Genomic DNA, 12,563 nt, shown 5'->3' on the forward strand with positions numbered 1-12,563 from the left:
TCTGCATGTGGGGTTGATTTTGGCCCTGGCTTCTTTATCCCTGACAATACCGTGATCGATTTCAGTTGTTTATTCTTCACAGCTGAATCTTTCCTCTGCACAACCACATCACTTGCGTTGTGTTGGATGTTACAATTACTATACCAGGGTGAGCTCTGCAATGTTTCAAACACATTTCTAATGAAATACACTCCTTCCATATCTTACCTAGTCTTTCACAAAAGCTCAGAATTTTGCATCAGACAGAGTACCACATTGAAGGCATTCATTGTCTCCAGGCCTGCCCATAGGTTGAGTTCATTATGTGTTACCAAAGAGATAGTCGTGCTACACTGCCAACACTGTTTCCATTTTACTGACACCCTTGTCAAAAAAATCCAGGGACATTTTGGAATTGCATCACGCCAGCATACTATATTTTAATATCTGATCCATAGCATTTTACTTTTTCTGCCGAGCTCTACACTAACCTTAAGAAACTGGGTTACCTGAGAAACCGCTATTTTTAATTCAGTATTGTAGTTAAGCCATACTATTAAACACCATTGGCATATCAATTGAGTGTTAATGCTTCTAGTATTACCCAGGACAACTGAGGGCAATATGCATACTGTATAGAAAGAAGTACATAAACCTATCATAAGAGTCCAGGGAATTTCACCTCTGGGCTCAGAATTGAATTTGTGATCTTCTGGACATTCTATGTTTTGTGTTCTATGTTTTCTATTTCTGTGTGTTTGGCCAGGTGTGGTTCTCAGAGGCAGCTGTCTATCGTTGTCTCTGATTGAGAACCATACTTAGGTAGCCTTTTCCCACCTGTGTTTTGTGGGTAGTTTTCTGTATTGTTAGTTTCCTTACAGAACTGTTCATTTTCCTCTTTGTTATTTTTTGTTCTAGTGTTCTGATTTTAATAAAATATCATGAACATGTCTCACGATGCGCTTTGGTCCAGTTATTCACAGGAAGAGGATCGTTACAGATCTGTTTTCTAATATTTTAATAATAAAATCAAACTGGATAATCCTCAAAATGAATTGTTTGTCCATCACTCTTGTATGTGATGATTATACATCTGGCTATAAGGAATGTTACAATGACTTTGCTGTATGTACAGTGCCTTCAGAAAGTATTCACACCCCTTGACTTTTTCCAAATTGTGTTGTGTTACAGCCCAAATTTCAAATGGAACAAATTTAGATTTTTTTCTCACTGGCCTACACACAATACTCCATAATGTCAAAGTGGAATTATGTTTTTCACAATTTTTACAAATTATTTAAAAATGAAAAGCTGAAGTGTCTTGAGTCAATAAATATTGAACCCTTTTGTTATGGCAAGCCTAAATAAGTTCAGGAGTAAAACATTTCTTCCAAGTCACGTAAGTTGCATGGACTCACTCATCGATTTTTGAATGACTACAAACATTTTTATCTGGAAGGTCCCTCAGGAGAGGAGGGAATTTCAAACACAAAGGAAGAAATGGCAGCAGTTTTACGGACGCCGAACCAATTGTGTTTTTGCTCATGTTATTTTTAGCTTATTTGTACATAATGCTTCTACCACCGTATCTTACCGCAAAAAAAGAGCTTCTGGATATCAGGACAGCGATCACTTACCTCGGATTAGACTAAGATTTTTTCTTCAACAAGCAGGACGCACAGAATGTACTTCAGATGAATATCCTACCAACGGGACATCAAAAACTGTAATATCTTATGTTTCACCGAATCGTGGCTGAATGACGACATGGAAAACATTCAGCTGGCGGGATATGCGCTGCACCGGCTAGATAGAGCAGCACACGAGGGGGGGGGTCTGTGTATATTTGTAAATAACAGCTGGTGCATGAAATCTCAGGAAGTCTCTAGATTTTGCTCGCCTGAAGTAGAGTATCTCATGATAAGCTGCAGAGCACACTACTTGCCAAGAGAGTTCTCTTTTTTTGGGGGCTGTTTATTTACCACCAGAGACTGATGCTGGCACTAAGACCACACTCAGTCAGCTGTATAAGGAAATAAGCAAACAGGAAACCGCTCACCAAGAGGTGGTGCTCCTAGTGGCCGGGAACTTTAATGCAGGGAACCTTAAATCAGTTTTACCTCATTTCTATCAGCATGTTAAATGCGCAACCAGAGGGAAAAAACTTCTAGATTACCTTTACTCCACACACAGAGACACGTACAAAGCTCTCCCTCGCCCTCCATTTGGCAAATCTGATCCTAATTCTATCCCCCTGATTCCTGCTTACAAGCAAAAATTAAAGCAGGAAGCACCAGTGACTCGGTTCATAAAAAAGTGGTCAGATGAAGCAGATGCTAAACTACAGGACTGTTTCGCTAGCACAGACTGCTCTGGGATTGTTCCGATGGCATTGAGGAGTACATCACATCAGTCACTGGCTTTATCAATAAGTGCATCGAGGACGTCCCCACAGTGACTGTACGTACATACCCCAACCAAAAGCCATGGATTACAAGCAACATTCGCACTGAGCTAAATGGTAGAGCTGCCGCTTTCAAGGAGTGGGACTCTAACCCGGAAGCTTATAAGAAATCCCGCTATGCCCTCCGACGAACCATCAAACAGGCAAAGCGTCAATACAGGACTAAGATCGAATCGTACTACACTGGCTCCGATGCTCGTCGGATGTGCCAGGGCCTGCAAACTATTACAGACTACAAAGGGAAGCACAGCCACGAGCTGCCCAGTGACACGAGACTACCATACGAGCTAAATCAATTCTATGCTCGCTTCGAGGCAAGCAACACTGAGGCATGCATGAGAGCATCAGCTGTTCCGGACGACTGTGTGATCACGCTCTCCGTAGCCGAAGTGAGTAAGACCTTTAAACAGGTCAACATTCACATGGCTGCTAGGCCAGACGGATTACCAGGACGTGTGCTTCGGGCATGTGCTGACCAACTGGCAGGTGTCTTCACTGACATTTTCAACATGTCCCTGATTGAGTCTGTAATACCAACATGCTTCAAGCAGACCACCATAGTCCCTGTGCCCAAGAGCATTAAGGTAACCTGCCTAAATGATTACAGACCCATAGCACTCACATTAACATGATTATCCAAGAAACCCTAGACCCACTCCAATTTGCATACCGCTCAAACAGATCCACAGATGATGCAATCTCTATTGCACTCCACACTGCCATTTCCCACCTGGATAAAAGGAACACCTACATGAGAATGCTATTCATTGACTACAGCTCAGCGTTCAACACCATAGTGCCTTCAAAGCTCATCACTAAGCTAAGAACCCTGGGACTAAACATCTCCCTCTGAAACTGGATCCTGGACTTCCTGACAGGCCGCCCCCAGGTGGTGAGGGTAGGTAGCAACACATCTGCCATGCTGATCCTCAACACTGGAGCCACTCAGGGGTGTGTGCTCAGTCCCCTCCTGTACTCCCTGTTCACTCATGACTGCATGGCCAGGCACGACTCCAACACCATTAAGTTTGCAGATAACACAACAGTGGTAGGCCTGATCAGTATTTATGCTGCAATAGTTTGTTTAATTTAGTGTATGTGTCAGGGGGCTAGGGTCAGTCTGTTATATCTGGAGTATTTCTCCTGTCTTATCCGGTGTCCTGTGTGAATTCTCTCTCGCTCTCTCTCTGCTGTAGTGGAGCAGGTTGAGAGCTTCAAATTCCTTGGTGTCCACATCACCAACAAACTAGAATGGTCCAAACACACCAAGACAGTCGTGAAGAAGTCACAACAAAACCTATTCCCCCCCAGGAGACTGAACAGATTTGGCATGGGTCCTCAGATCCTCAAAAGGTTATACAGCTTCAACATCGACAGCATCCTGATTGGTTGCATCACTGCCTGGTACGGCAACTGCTCAGCCTCCTACCGCAAGGGACTACAGAGGGTAGTGTGTACGGCCCAGTACATCACTGGGGCTAAGCTGCCTGCCATCCAGGACCTCTACACCAGGTGGTGTCAGAGGAAGGCCCTAAAAATTGTCAAAGACCCCAGCCACCCCAGTCATAGACTGTTCTCTCTGCTATCGCAAGGCAAGTTGTTCCGGAGCGCCAAGTCTAGGAACAAAAGGCTTCTCAACAGCTTTTACCCCCAAGCCAAAAGACTCCTGAACAGGTAATCAAATGGCTACCCGAACTATTTGCATTTTGTCCCGCCTCCCCACCCGCCAACCCCTCTTTTTACGCTGATTCTACTCTGTTTATCATCTATGCATAGTCACTTTAACTATACCTACATGTACAGTCGTGGCCAAAAGTGTTGAGAATGACACAAATATTAATTTCCACAAAGGTTACTGCTTCAGTGTCTTTAGATATTTTTGTCAGATGTTACTATGGAATACTGAAGTATAATTACAAGCATTTCATAAGTGTCAAAGGCTTTTATTGACAATTACATGAAGTTGATGCAAAGAGTCAATATTTGCAGTGTTGATCCTTCTTTTTCAAGACCTCTGCAATCCGCCCTGGCATGCTGTCAATTAACTTCGTTTGTCAGAATTTGTGGGGTTTTGTTTGTCCACCCGCCTCTTGAGGATTGACCACAAGTTCTCAATGGGATTAAGGTCTGAGGAGTTTCCTGGCCATGGACCCAAAATATCGATGTTTTGTTCCCTGAGCCACTTAGTTATCACTTTTACCTTATGGCAAGGTGCTCCATCATGCTGGAAAAGGCATTGTTCGTCACCAAATTGTTCCTGGATGGTTGGGAGAAGTTGCTCTCGGAGGATGTGTTGGTACCATTCTTTATTCATGGCTGTGTTTTTAGACAAAATATGTATTTGAGCCCACTCCCTTGACTGAGAAGCAACCCTTCACATGAATGGTCTCAGGATGCTTTACTGTTGGCATGACACAGGACTGATGGTAGCGCTCACCTTGTCTTCTCCGGACAAGCTTTTTTTCCGGATGCCCCAAACAATCAGAAAGGGGATCCATCAGAGAAAATTACTTTACCCCAGTTCTCAGCAGTCCAATCCCTGTACCTTTTGCATAATATCAGTCTGTCCCTGATGTTTTTCCTGGAGAGAAGTTGCTTCTTTGCTGCCCTTCTTGACACCAGGCTATCCTCCAAAATTCTTCGCCTCGCTGTGCGTGCAGATGCACTCACACCTGCCTGCTGCCATTCCTGAGCAAGCGCTGTACTGGTGGTGCCCCGATCCCGCAGCTGAATCAACTTCAGGAGACGGTCCTGGCTTTTGCTGGACTTTCTTGGGCACCCTGAAGCCTTCTTCACAACAATTTAACCCCTCTCCTTGAAGTTCTTGATGATCCGATAAATGATTGATTTAGGTGCTATCTTACTGGCAGCAATATCCTTGCCTGTGAAGCCCTTTTTGTGCAATGCAATGATGACAGCCAATGTTTCCTTGCAGGTAACCATGGTTGACAGAGGAAGAACAATGATTCCAAGCACCACCCTCCTTTTGAAGCTTCCAGTCTGTTATTCGAACTCAATCAGCATGACAGAGTGATCTCCAGCCTTGTCCTCGTCAACACTCACACCTGTGTTAACGAGAGAATCACTGACATGATATCAGCTGGTCCTTTTGTGGCAGGGCTGAAATGCAGTGGAAATGTTTTTTGGGTATTCAGTTCATTTGCATGGCAAAGAGAGACTTTGCAAATAATTGCAATTCATCTGATCACTCTTTATAATATTCTGGAGTATATGCAAATTGCCATTATACAAACTGAAGCAGCAGACTGTGAAAATTAATATTTGTGTCATTCTCAAAACTTTTGGCCACGACTGTACATATTACCTCAATTAGCCCGACTAACCGGTGCCCCCGCACATTGACTCTTTACCGGTACCACCTGTATATAGCCTCGCTACTGTTATTTTCACTGTCATTTTACAGTTTTTTTTTATTTCTTTACTTATCTGTTGTTTACCTAATACCTATTTTTACTTAAAAATTGCACTGTTGTTTAGAGCTTGTAAGTAAGCATTTCACTGTAAGGTCTACACATGTTGTATTCGGGGCGCACGTGACAAATACACTTCGATTTGATTTGATTTTCCAATGCCTCGCTAAGAAGGGCACCTATTGGTAGATGGGTAAAAATAAAAAAGCAGACATTGAATATCCCTTTGAGCATGGTGAAGCTATTAATTACTTTGGATGGTGTATCAATACACCCAGTCACTGCAACAATACAGAGCGTCCTTCCTAACTTAGTTGCCGGAGAGGAAGGAAACCACTCAGGAATTTCACCATGAGGCCAACCGTGACAGTATAGTTTAATGGCTGGGATAGGAGAACTGAGAATGGATCGACAACATTGTAGTTACTCCACAATACCAACCTAATTGACAGAGTGAAAAGAAAGAAGCGTGTACAAATAAAAAATATTCCAAAACATTCAATGCTTGCAAAAAGTTACTAAAGTAAAACTGCAAAAAATGTGGCAAAGAAATGTACTTTATGTCCTGAATACAAATCGAACACAACACATCACTGAGTACCCCTCTTCATGTTTTCATGAATGGTGGTGGCTGAATCATGTTAAGGGTATGCTTGTCATCGGCTACAGAATAGAGCTGAGCACAGGCAAAATTCGAGACGAAAATCTGGTTCAGTGTGCTTTCCAAAAGACACTGGGAGACAAATTCACCTTTCAGCAGGACAAACTCTTAAAATACAATCCCAAATATACATTGGAGTTGCTTACTAAGACGACGTTGAATGTTCCTGGGTGGCGTAGTTACAGTTGTGACTTAAATCACCTTGAAAATCTATGGCAAGACTTAAAAATGGCTGTCTAGTAATGATCAACTTGACAGAGCTTGAAGAACTTTTTAAAGAATAATGCGCACATTTTGTACAATCCAGCTGATGTTCACTTAGAGACTTACCCAGAAAGACTCACAGTTGTAATCGCTGCCAAAGGTGATTCTAACATGTATCGACTCAGGGGTGTGAATACTTATGTAAATGAGATATTCCTGTATTTAATTTTCAATACATTTGCAAACATTTCTAAAAACATGTTTTCACTTTGTCATTATGGGGTATTGTGTGGAGATTGGCGCTACATTTTTTAAATGTAATCCATTTTGAATTCAGGCTGTAACACAACAAAATGTGGAATAAGTCAAGGGGTATGAATACTTTCTGAAGGCACTTTGTGGCCCATAGAACAAATCCTTTGAGAGTGCTGTTTAGATTTCTTTAGCACCGCCTACTACTAGCCACAGCACAGCTATACAAAACTTTGTTGTAAATTTAGACATGGTGCTTTATAGTCCCCATGAAGATCATTACAAAGCTCCTGCAGATTATACTTAGTATCCAGCTCCCACAAGGCCATGCTTTTCACCTATCAGCAGGCGGACTATTATTCTACGGATAATGAGAGGGAGGGAAGGTGTCCTTGCACACTTTGAGGCGAAAACAAAGCCGGATGAGGAAGAAACGACAGCGATAAGCACTTTGTTTACCACAGGGACACATTGTTTAAAACATATGGGATTTTAAGATTCAGAAAATTGAGCAGTACTCTCACTGGATACAAGTATAGATTTATTAAGTTTGAGGCATGCAGTTGGAGCGTGGATGAGGAGAATGGAGAGTACAAAGGAAAGGCCTTGGGGATGTGTTCATGTATCTGACTGTTGTGACACTAAGGAAGAAAGTCCATTCGTCTGTAAGCTGCGACGCAAGACACGCACAGCCTTGGTTTTCAGACTGAGTTAAGCCACAAGTCCAGGCAAATAATGCTACAGTTCAGTCATCTATGTGTAGGGGTACTTATTGCTAGTGATAGTTCGTTTTTTATTACTAGCTCTCATTGCATGATTGCAACACTGTGTCCCCATTCACAACAAGGACTACAAAGCAATTCCCAGCATATAGCGAGGCTCTGGCATGCAACGATAATTAGCCATAGCGATTGTTTTTCTCACTAACTTATTCATGACATTTCACATTTGGTAGGCACTGTGAGGCGACCGCTGTGTATGCACCTTTACAAAGCTAAGTCTCTTATTAATATCATAGGTGATGGACTGCAACATTTTAATGAGCACAACCGTCAGGTTAAATCTCTAGGGTATAAGATATACAGTATATTATTTTATTTATATAAAAACATGTATTTATTTATATCTTCAATTGATTGTTGGGAGAACTTTATTCCCTCAACAGACATTTGAAAAGCAAGACTGGTTGTTAGTTCTTATACACCAACAGAGAGTTTCATTGAACCCCAAAGGAGAGAGGTAACGATAACTGATCAATCTAACCAAATGCCAGAGAGATATTCCAACCTATATTATAAATAGGTCTCTGAAGCCTGTGGCCCCATATGATGCATGATGCCTGCCAGCTCCTAAGATGTTCATTGATCTACTACCATCCACCATTTCCACTGACACTGTCAAGCCAAGAGCTCTCTTGGCATTATCCTCGAGGGAAAATTGTAAACATGTTATTCAAATCTGGCCCTTGAAGCCAGTTCCATTGCTGGATTTAATTCTAGCCCTATAATCAGGGACTCATTTAGACCTGGGACACCAGTTGAATGCAATTAACCAGTTAGAATAGAGAACCAGCAGTACTCCGGCCCTCCAGGCTGGGATTTGATTCTTCCGTAGGGTGTCCGGATGTCCTCACACCTCGATTCTTGGTTTTCCCCTTACTACTACTGTCACTTTACCTTTAAAAAAAAAAAGATGCTTTGTTTATGTTATGCTAAGTGTTATGTGTAGTAACATATATATTAGACACATACAGAAATGAGAAATGATTTGGATGTGAGCATTTTCTATTAAATACAGCCCTGACAAGAAACATCTCTACACTGTTTTACTTTAGATTAGATTGAAGACCCAGGTGCAAGCCACCTATGCTCCCTCCCTACAGGCAAAAGATAAGATGATATACTCTGACAGGACCACTCGGCTGTTCTTGGCTCTACAGCACCCCAGCCCAGTCTCTGTAGGGATGCAGATTGCTGTAGGACTTAAAGACAGGTTGTTTTCTAGAAGGGATGTCAAGGGAAGGGAAGGCAAGCCAAGCTCTGCTGAAAGTTGATTGGAGAAGGTTCAGTGAGGTCTCTGCCTCTGCTCTAGCCACTGATCTCATGAGTTTATCTGTCATAAGCCGCACCTAATTGCTGGATTGCTCCTTCACCCTCAAATTACGGCACTAAGTGAATCCACATTAATCGGCTTTACAGGTTTAGCAATTTAGATATTGCTCCAAACGCTCCCAATTTCAAACCAGCATAAGGCGACAGCATTTTTCATATATTATTCCAGTGCACATTGTAATAGTATTTGCAATGTTTTAGATTAGCATGAAATTCCGGACACTGAAACGTATTCAGAGGGGTTGGGTTAAATGTGGAAGGCACATTTCGGTTGTGCAACCGACTAGGTATCAGCCCTTTACCCAATGAACACTGCTCTGTTGACACTTGTCTGTTTCAGAGATCATCACATGGATAGGAAACTGGGATCTAACCCAGAGAAGTTTATTACCATTGATCTGACGTATTTGACCAGGACTATTTCATATGGACGAAAATGTATCTTTTTAAAGCAGTGGACGCTGCTTTCATTTTCAAATGATTTTTGAAGGCCACACTCTTCAAAGTCGAAGCAGTTTATATTCAGGTGAATGCCTAAAATATGGGATCTCCCTTAGAGTTTGCCATATTTAATCAATAGTTAGGAAATACCTATTTAATATAACCCATTGCTAATTCATAAGATTATGTTCATATGCTGCCCATGTTCCCATTGGTCTAAAAGCAGAGGAAAAGCAACCAGGATGGATGAATTTGTTTCAAAATATGCACAGGCATTACCTCTGCCAGGGTTGTATGTGTTTTTGGGGCAATTACCCCTGCTCTGTGATTTCTAGAAAATTGCTGTCAAAATGATTTGGTATGCTTGTGAATGTCTTATGTGAATTTCTTATACACTACAGCATACGGTATTTGTAATCCTATATACACTCCGTTGCCAGTTTATTAGGTTCACCACCCTGTTCACGGAAATGGTTTGAGTGGTCGTGGCTTGCTATATAAAGCAAGCAGACAGGCATCGAGGCATTCAGTCACTGTTCAATTGAACATTAGAATGGGCAAAACTAGTGACCTAAGCGACTTTGAGCGTGGTATGTTCGTCGGTGCCAGACGTGCTGGTTCCAGTAGCTCACAAAACAGCCCGACTCCTGGGCTTTTCACGCAAGGCAGTGTCTAGGGTTAACCGAGAATGGTGCAACAAACAAAAAACATCCAGTCAGCGGCAGTCCTGTGGGCAAAAACAGCTGATGAGAGAGGTCGAAGGAGAATGTTAAGAATTGTGCAAGCTAATCCCGGTTCCAATTGCGAACCGGTTCCTATTGTGTCACGCTGATTGCAGAGTCAGGCTTTGGTGTAAGCAGCATGAGTCCAAGGCCCCATCCTGCCTGGTGTCAACGGTACAGGCTGGTAGCGGTGGTGTAATGGTGTGGGGAATGTTTTCTTGGCACACGTGAAGTCCATGCCCTGAAGAATTCAGGCTGTTCTGGAGGCAAAGGGTGGTCCAACCCGGAACTAGATGGATGTAACTAATAAACTGGCCTCTGAGTATATATATATATATATATATAAGTGTTATGTTATATATTGTGTATATATTAGCTATTCCCACATTTTATAACATAGACATTTTAAATTGTGACTATCAGAACCTTAGAAACATTTTACCTATCAGTTTTTTCTTGGTATGGGGAACATTTAGTTCTTGTTAAGAACAACAGTTATTCTAAACTTGACTAGGTCAAGGGAGCTGAAACAACAAATCCACTGTGAACTTAACTTTCAGTGCTGTTAAATTTGAATTATTAAATGAATTTCCAATGTACTCTCTGTTAGTAATACAACTTGGGCACGGGCGCCTGACTTTGTCTAAAAATGGGGGTGCAAAAGCTTGGGAGGGGGGGGGGGGGGGTCTTTACTTTGTTTGTCATCTTTGTTTGAAGTGCTGTCACCATGAAAATGTTTCAAATTAACTTGACTCTGCAGCATAAATATTTGACGCAAAGTGGGTAGAAATTGTTTATTTGTTACTTACCAAGCCAAGCAGAGAGACCCGGCGACAGGATAAAGTGACTAAGGGGGCAGTTGAAATCAGTGAGGGGCACAATTTTGGGGGGTTCTTGCATTGGAATTATATTGAATTCTGATTATATCACGCTATACCACAATAAACAATGTTAAAATGCTGAAACCATTGAGTGCTTTTGAAGTGACAGGTTGGCGCAAAATCAGTATCCCATCTCGGCTGTGCTGTATCAGCACAATGGACAGTGCCCTATACGCTAAAGCAGTGGTCACCAACCGGTCTATCACGGTCAAGCAAATAAAGTGTACCTAAAAGGCCTACCGCTGGCCAATCAGATAGCTCAGATCACCATGTCTGCACAATTTCCTCGAGCCATAAACTGTAAAATTTAAGCATCAAACGCACAGCAAAGTTGATACTGTGAGATTTCAAAACTTTTTAAACCGTGACTACAGAGACTCAACGAATACAGCAAAGAGCTGCTGGTTTTATGTGTAAGTTCCTGTTTATGTTCATTCCGCACTGTCAACACTTTGATCAACGGCTTTATAAGCCATAAAATGTGTATTCTCCCTACTTCCTTCCACACGCGACAACCAGCACTGCAGCGGCAATGAATGAGTATAGCAACGTTTTCCAATAAGCTGCATTATTATTAGAGTCTAGTGTCTTTTTTTTATATTGAGGAATATTTCACTTTCTCTGGTTATAGGAGTAACATGAATTGGTACATGAGGCAGAAATAATGCAGTGCGACTCGAGTTTCGCCATCAGCTGGAAGACTGTGTCCCCTTTTCTCAGCGGAGAGAGGGGGACAGTGAGTCAGGTGAGAGGCAGCCTCATCACTGCTCTCTCCCTCCCTTCGCTTAGTCTGGCCATCAGTCCAGTAAAAAAAACAAGTAATACAACTAATACCAGTGTGATCATATACCTAATTAAAAAATTTAGAATTTCAAAAGGGTCTCAGAAGAACAACATTGGCAGGGCAATTCAAGCATAGCCAATATGCAGTGATAATTTATTGGTCCCATAACCTACTGCACAAACCTAATTTTTAGTTGGTTAATGTTGCAAAGGCTTACGTTTGTCACACCCTGATCTGTTTCACCTGTCTTGTGCTTGTCTCCACCCCCCACCAGGTGTTTCCCATTTCTGCCCATTATCTCCTGTGTATTTATACCTGCGTTTTCTGTTTGTCAGTTGCCAGTTCGTCTTGTCCCGTCAAGTCCTACCAGCGTGTTTCCTGTGCTCTAGTTTTAGTTTTTCCTAGTCTTCCCATTTTTTACCATTCTGAACCTGCCTGCCGTTCTGTACCTTTCTGACACTGCCCTGGAATACTGACCTCTGCCTGCCCTTGACCTGTCATTTGCCTGCCCCCTGTTATGTACAGTCGTGGTGGAACGGAGGCGTATCACATAATTCACGTAGCCTACTATGTTATTCACGTAGCCTACCACAGATGAGCAGCGTTTTGTCACGCTTTTTATTGAAACCCAAA

Source organism: Salvelinus namaycush, chromosome 41 (assembly GCF_016432855.1).
Source record: "Salvelinus namaycush isolate Seneca chromosome 41, SaNama_1.0, whole genome shotgun sequence".
Lineage (NCBI taxonomy): Eukaryota > Metazoa > Chordata > Actinopteri > Salmoniformes > Salmonidae > Salvelinus > Salvelinus namaycush.